General features: G+C 41.7%; 1 pseudogene; it reads left to right on the forward strand.

The window, feature by feature from the left end:
* The first annotated feature begins 6,222 nt into the window (after window positions 1-6,222).
* On the forward strand, window positions 6,223-7,949 carry LOC115737447 (annotated as a pseudogene).
* The last annotated feature ends 151 nt before the right edge of the window (window positions 7,950-8,100 follow it).

Below are 8,100 nucleotides of genomic sequence, written 5' to 3' on the forward strand. Positions count from 1 at the left end.
TTTGCTGCACGTGCATTGTTTCTTTCCCTTACCTAGAACTCAATTTCCTTTTATTGTTTCATCAGAATAATATAAATGGCAAGTGGATCTTTCATGAAATATGAGTGATCACGAGTACTTCGTTATTGGGAGAAAAATGACGAGCGCTTAGTCATAGCATATCCCATTGTATAAAGTCTCAAAAACTGGCATGGGTGTCTTCATGAACCAAAGTTCCGCCTCGACTCAGACAGAAACATTCATCAACAACTGTTTCCTGGAATGTTCAAGTCGATAATGACGTAAGGCAAGTATGTCATATTTCCTCCAAGAATGACAATACATATGCTTGGAGGAAGCTTCTCGGGGCAAAATCTGTCCTTAAACCGCATGTCAGACGTATTACTGGAGATGGACAGCATCTAATGGAATGATCCTTCGCATATAAGTTAGTACAAATGAGCTCAGTGATAAGTTAACGAAAGGGCGTTGCGAACATAAGAAGGTATGTTCAAATCAGAAGGAAATCCAATTACAATAGGTTCGAAGTAGGATGAGCAAAGAGGATTTGTTCAGTAACACAAGAAAAGATTTCTATGCTAACTCGAAGTTGAACGGTTGGACCACACATGGTATCAAGGGAAAATTACAAAAAAAGTCATAAACGTATTGTAATTGTGTCAATTTAGTTCTCAACTTTTTCTTCTTTTGCCAATATTTAGTCATGAACCTTTTGAATTGTGTTAATTCGATCCATTTTGTTGGCCGGCGCGGACGTGGATAATTTTTAACAATACTTTAATATATATTTTTTTCTCTCTTTTTTTCCTTCCTACTCCTACTGTCACAGGTGAGGGCTTCGCGGTCGTGGGTGAGGCCGCCTTGCCTTTGCCCATGGTCGGCGAGGCCTTCGCAGCCCTCATTTAGTGGCCGACGATAGGGGTGAGGGGTTCTCGGTCCGGTCCGGTCCGGTTCCCCTTAAGAACTGGAAACCGGAGAACTCGCAACCGGACCGGTGGTCCCGGCTCCCGGGCCGTTCAATGAGACTAGTAATAAACCGTAGAATTTTCATTTTCTGACCTAAGTTGCAGCTCATTGCCACCATGGATGGATCGTTGGATTTAAATCATAGCTAATAACACCCGCTCGAATGAGACCGTGATCACAGGACAATGAGATGCAAGTTGCATTTAAAGCCGAAGTTATCAACATATTTTGCAACCGAGGTCAAGGAGGTTCCAAATTATCTAGCTTTGACAAAAAATCTGGCTATATAATTGATTTGGAGAAGGTTATATCCACTTGCATGATTTTTCATCAGTATAATGCGAGAAGAGAAGCAAAATGGGCGTAGTGAATCTAGAGTAGTAGAGTGGGAACAGAAACTCAGTGAAGAGAACATGGTAGTCAGCTCAGCAAAGCTACGCGTTGATTGACAGTAGAAAAAGATGACAACACAGTAGTGTCATCTCTCTCACGATCTACGTTACATTTAAAAATTAAAAAAATTAAAATCGATCGGTCCGGTTTGGGGGGTCTGGTCCAATCCTGTACCCATGGAACCGGGAACTAGATCGCCCGAATACCGGTTCCATTTTTAAGAACCGGGAACTAGATCGCCCGAATACCGATTCCATTTTTAAGAACCGGGAATCAGACCACCAACCTCTAGAATTGGGAACCGGACCACTGGTCCAAGCGGTTCCCGGTCCGGGCAGTTCCTCGTTCTTCACCAACACTTTAGTGTCTTTATTCATAGAGATCTAGCACCCCCGTCTACTTCGCGGACCTTCCTCTCCAGAATTGTTTTCTTCTAATCTCGATGAAGGTCCTTCTGGCGATAACACCTTGGCAACTTTTGACGTGGCTGCCCCATCCGCGGAGTCTGCACCATCGCACATTCTATCATCCTCAGTCTGCCGTTCCACCAGAATTAGTCAACTTTCTATTGAACTTCGTGATTACCATTCTTATTTTACTATTGTTTCCTTTCCTGGACCTCGCACATATAGGGAAATTAGTATTGGTCCCCCTTGGCAGAAAGGAATAACAGATGAGTTGAAGGCATTACACAAATCCCATACATGAGATTTGATTGATATGCCTCCTAGTAAGTCTGATGTAGGTTGTAAATGGGTATATAAGATTAAAACAAAGGCAAATGGTACCGTGGACCATTACAAAGCTCGGATAGTAGAGAAATGCTTTGCTCAAGTATACAGAATTAACTATGAATTAACAAAGACCTCTTTATGTCTTGCAACGTAGCTTGAACACGAACTGGCACAGCCAAGATCACCATCTTAACAACTCGTGAAAGCTGAGGAGCAACATGATCATGTAAAACTGCATTCCTCTCTATCCAAATTTAGTAGATGGCACCATGCCACATGAGCTTCCATATGATTGACGGTAAAGATCTCCCTTTGGCAGCTGCATTAACTCTCAAAATCTGCATCCCAATCTCCAACATCCCTACAAACTCCAACCGACCCCAGCAGAGAGCTCGAGACTACCTTTGAGAAAACACACTCAGGGACACATGTTTCTTCGACCCGGGAAGAGAAGGGCATAAAACCCACTTAGCATCAATGGAACACCACCTCTTCATCCTATCAAAGGTTCGTATAACCTGTTCAAGATAGGGAGCCAAGCCCTAAAGCTGAATTGAGGAAGGTTTTCATTAAAACATATGGCTGGATGCCAAGAGGATTTAGATTTTTTATTCTTAACCAACTCTCAAGCATCAGCCTGAGTAAAGCGTGCAGATCAATTGCCCGTAAAAATAACTCTATCCTCAAAAGAGCAGCGCACGGACGAGATGGTATCACGTATAGCTGCTGTTTGAATCTGCGCCAACAAACCGAAGCAGACCAAGTTTTGGATTATGGGTGGCCGCACCGGGTGATGACGGTCCAACAATGACGTATGCAGGTTACAATCGAGCTGAATACTCCACAAAACAATTGCTTACGATTAGTCCTACAGCTCGTTATACATGTTAAGTTAACCTGATGGCATTGATTAACATGGAACAGATGACATTATATTGTTTACTTCAAATGACTTGTTCACTTATAATAATTATCCATTTATTGTGTTTTTTTGAGTTAACCTTGAATGATTAACATGGACTAGATTTGATTACTTGAATAAATCATTATATCAGTGATATTATTCCTTTCTGTCTATTGGTGGTCTTGGGGTCGATGTACAGATATTTTACCCGCAACCCTTGTTAATATAAATCATTATATTACTAAAAGTGGAACGGTCAGACCACACATAATGTCAAAAACCCCGACTTCTAATTAGCTATTGTAATCCATTGTTGAAAAGTTGAGTTCTTGTAAAAAGTTACCCAAGTCAAGTGGTATTTTAAAAAGGTACGTGAAACTACCACCAATACCATATTTATCAGAATTCTCTAAAGTATTTTAGCATTATAAAGTCAACATGCGAATAAAACAAATTCGCGGTAGTTACAAGCGGCTCAATACAATGTCGCAACCATTGACAAAAAAAAAACAAACAGTGTCGCAATCGAGAAAACCCTAACCTTCTAGCAAATATACATTAGTGGAACCTTTAATTTTTATTGACCATTATGTCCAGGTGACTTGTTCTCCCATCAAAATAAATCAAATTGAAGGGAAACGTTTATCGATGACCTACGTGTAAAATAAATTCCAATAAGAAAATAGCATCATGTTTTTAATTGACCATAGGAATTGAAAAAAGGTCTTCAAATGAAATCAATTGGCCTAATTACACTCCTTCTAGCTTCCAGGTCATACGAGACTAATGCTGATCATTTGTGTAATGCGTGCGAATTTGGCCATGATTAGTTGTCTCCATCTTTAGCCCTAACTGGTCCTCTTTAGTGACACTATTGCAATAGATCATAACCAAAAAAAAAAAAAAAAAAAGCAAATTCCAAGTCCAACACGTTTTATAGAGGGATTTGAGAACTCGGTGCAGTTTACTAAAGGTATGATCTCAACCAGAAAAAGAGTCCATTCTTTTTACCATGTAAACCAAACCTGCATTTATATGTGGATGATTCCGCTTCTGTGTTTTCTAAAGAACAGGGTTTTTCTTTTCTTCCACACCGGTGGATTTCGGTAAGAGATGGTAAATGTCAAATAACGGCTGATAAAATGAATTATCGGTAATGTTATTCCCCGGTTGCTTATGCGTAACTTATCAGAACTTTCATGAATTTACCAACTCCTTCGATAGTTTACTAATTATTGGGTTTTGTTATCTTCTACCATATTTTATTTACTTATCAAAGCCATAGATTGATTTACGATTCTGCTCTTAAAAAACTTATCTACTTTTTTTGGGAAAATTGTCCAAAAAGATTTAGACTTATTGCATTCTTGATAATGCAGTCCTAAACATTTTCACCTTTTACAAGTGGAATCATATTGGCCGGAAATCGCTAACGTGGACGCTGGCTGTCTAGCATCACCGACATCAACGTGGATAATTTTTAATGTTATTTTAATATTTTTTTGAATTTTTTAATTATTTTTTCCTTTTTTTCTTGCCTTTTCTCATCGGCCGGCGAGGGTCGTGGGGTCCTCACGGCTAGGCGAGGCCTCCTAGCAAGAGAGGCAACACCTCGTCGGTTGTTGCGAGGGCAAGATGGTCGTGGCCCTCGTCCCCTCACCCCGACCTTTAGGATTGAGCATGGTCCGGCTAGGTGGTTCCCATCGTGGAACTAGGAACCGCCCATTAAGGCTCGGTTCTGAAAAATTACAACCGAGGCCATCCCGTTGGTTCCATAGATCCTTCCGGAACTAGACCAAACCATCGGTCCAGTTTTTGGTGGATCCATGAAATCGGAACCCAATCCCTATAAAATTACATTCATTGATTGATATCATGGTGAACCTAGTTTTCTATGTGTGTACTTCTTTGCAAGGAAAAATATAAGAATAATAAAGAAATCTGCATGAGAGTCTTACTTATCCAACACTAAATGATACTGTGATTTTAGGATGAGTCAACCAAAATAGAATATACGCATCAATGCTTAGTAGCTGTGACTGGATGTTCTAAGAGATGCATTTGTGAGCGAATGGCAAGAGGAATTTAGAAAAATCAAGAACCAAGTAGGACATGTAACTCTCACGGAGACACTCATGAGGTGTGCAAGAAAGACTGTAGGGCAAATGGCAGCACCTTGATGTGTGTTCGATTTTGAGGAACATGAGATTCAAGTAGGACTGTAGGGGTAAAGTGCAAAATGCAAGCGAGAAAGACTCACTTTCACTAAAAGTGAGCTGGAATTTTTTTATATATATATCAATCCAATTTGGGTGGGCGGTTTCACACTTGGAATCGGGAACCGGACTAGTTCTCACCGGTTCTAGTAAATTGAAATCTGGAACCGGACCGGTTCCAATGGGAAATGCCGGTTCTAGGTTAGTATCGTCCAATTTCGGGCGGTTCCTTCACACAACCCCGTCGGTCGTAATGGCCTCCCTCACGGTTGGCAAGGCATAGTGGCCCTTGTCAGCTGCCAGCGAGGGCCCAATGACCCTTGTTTGCCGCCGAGAAAAGAAAAACATAGAAAAAAGAAAGAAAGAAAAAGAAAATTAACAAAAAAATTCAAAGATTATGAAAATATTATTAAAAATTATCCACGTTAACGTTGGTCATGCCACGTAGGATGGCCAATGTCCACTTTAGTGATTTTACATCCAATATGACTCAATTGGCAAAAAGTAAAAATGTTTAAACTAAATTAGCAAACTAAAAAGTTTATGATTGAATTAGTAAAAGTGCATTAATTTTCTAATTGATTTTAGTAACCAACCCTCATTTGAATCGGTTACAAATGTCTACTTATTCATTTTAAAATTAGAAATTTATTTGAAACAAAATTCATTTTGGACTTTTTTTTAATGATCGTCGTTTCAAGCCCTTATTTAAAATTTTCTTTAAATTATATATTTTCATGCACACACTCTCCTATTTTCATTTGTGGACAAAATTTTTGGTGGATGAAGTGAGCTCCCTCACATACGACAAAGACCTACTAGTTAGATTCTTCTTTTTTTTATGAAGACGTTTACTTTCATGAAATCTCAAGCTCAACTGCAATTCTCTGAAGCGGAAAATCTGTATAAAGTCTCAAAAACTTGTATGGGGTGTCTTCGTAAACCCAAGTTTCCATCTCGACTCAAACAGAGACCTTGATTCCACCTGCAATATATCTGTTTTCCCACAATGGGTCGAGGCAACAAGAGCAACAGTAAATCTGGGAAGGAACCCAGAACTGTGGGATCTCATCACAAGTGGCACTCAAGAAATGAAGAAGAAGAAGAAGGACAAGATCGGTGTTACAACGATCACTGGGTCATCGATATCATGATCTCCCTTGAGGAAGAGCACATTTACGACGCAGGGAGGTCGTGGACCATCTACGGAATCCCTAACAACTTGTGTGAAGTTCAGAAGAATGCGTTCAAGCCCAAAATAATATCGGTCGGTCCCTTCCATTATCGTGGAAGAAAGGGCAGGCTGCAGGTCATGGAAGAGCACAAGATGCGGTTTCTAATGCGCCTTCTGGGGTGGAGGTTTGAGCAGCGGAAGAGCAATGCAGATATGCTGGCGACGACCAAGGGGGGGCGAGAGTCCGATGACCGTGAATGTCCAGAAGACGACATTGATGGTGGGTTGGTGCAAGCCGAGTTCATGGATGGCCTTGTGGAAGCCATGCAGATGTTGGAGGGGAAGCGAGGGCCTGTTATTCTGAGAGCTTTGCTGATATTGGTGGGGACGAGTTTGTGGAGATGATGGTCATCGATGGTTGCTTCGTGGTCGAACTGTTGCGCCTTTACTACGACTATGTCGACCCAGAGGTAGAGCAGCCTTTAAATTTTAAACAACGCCCCTCATATATTGATCTTGCTTCTCTTAGTGTTAGCCTAAATCATTGATCGTTTGTTGCTTGCAGTCCCCAAAACTGGCAAATGTGGACGATCCGATATTCACCACCCCCTGGATGCTAAGAACCCTTCAACGCGATCTTCTGATGCTTGAGAACCAACTTCCTTTCTTCGTTCTCGAGAAACTCTTCGAGCTGATCAACAAGAACAGAAACATCGATCGACAAGCTGGGTCGCTGGAAAAACTCGCAGTCACCTTCTTCAACCCATTGTTCCCCCGAAAGGATGCTGTCTCTAAGTTGAATACCAAAAGAACCTACGATCATCTGCTCGATGTTTTCCGCTCTACCTTCCTTCATTCAGTGAGAGAGAAACTTGACGAGAAGGGTCGAGTCAAGTCGAAGCCGAGTCCCAATGGCAGTACCAGCACCCTCGGCCAAGAAAGGCAATTAATACACTGCGTCTCGGAGCTCCAAGAGGCGGGGGTGCAATTCGAGAAGCTGGAGGGCCAAGACTTGCTGGACATCATCTTCGATGGCGGCACCCTACAGGTCCCTCCGTTGTCCATCGACGACAATACCGTCCCTCTCTTTTTGAACTTCGTTGCCTACGAACAGTGCCATGACCGCGCCAAGCCCTTCTTCACGAATTACTTCATGTTCTGGGACAGTTTGGTCAATAGCGCCGGGGACATTCAGATTCTCCACAAGCACGGAATCATCAATCACGTGTTGGGAAGCGATGGGAAGGTGGAAAATCTCTTGAACAATGTGTGTAGAGAGATCGTTTACGATCTCAATCAGTGCTACTTGTACAACAAAATCGAGGAGCTGAATGAGTATTGCAAGCCATATGACGAGAGCAAGTGCCGCAAATGGTGGAGAAACCTCATCCGCGAACATTTCAACAGTCCGTGGACATGCCTCTCTCTCTTTGCTGCCATTATCCTCTTGCTGCTTACCATCCTCCAGACCGTTTACACCGTGTACCCTTACTATCGGCCGAATTAAACTTTGTGCCTGTCATTCTAGGCCCAGATGTGTAGTTGGTTATGGCTTTTTAACATTTGATGTCCTGTATATATCTCTGTTTGCAGAGTGGCTTTGCATGGTGGGAATTGTATCTGCTACATTTCAAAATTTGGATTGTTGTGGCGGCAACTCTGTGAATCTACTGACTAAAATATCTAATGCCCGAGCAACATAATATGCTAGGA

The sequence above is a fragment of the Rhodamnia argentea genome, chromosome 2 (assembly GCF_020921035.1).
Source record: "Rhodamnia argentea isolate NSW1041297 chromosome 2, ASM2092103v1, whole genome shotgun sequence".
NCBI lineage: Eukaryota > Viridiplantae > Streptophyta > Magnoliopsida > Myrtales > Myrtaceae > Rhodamnia > Rhodamnia argentea.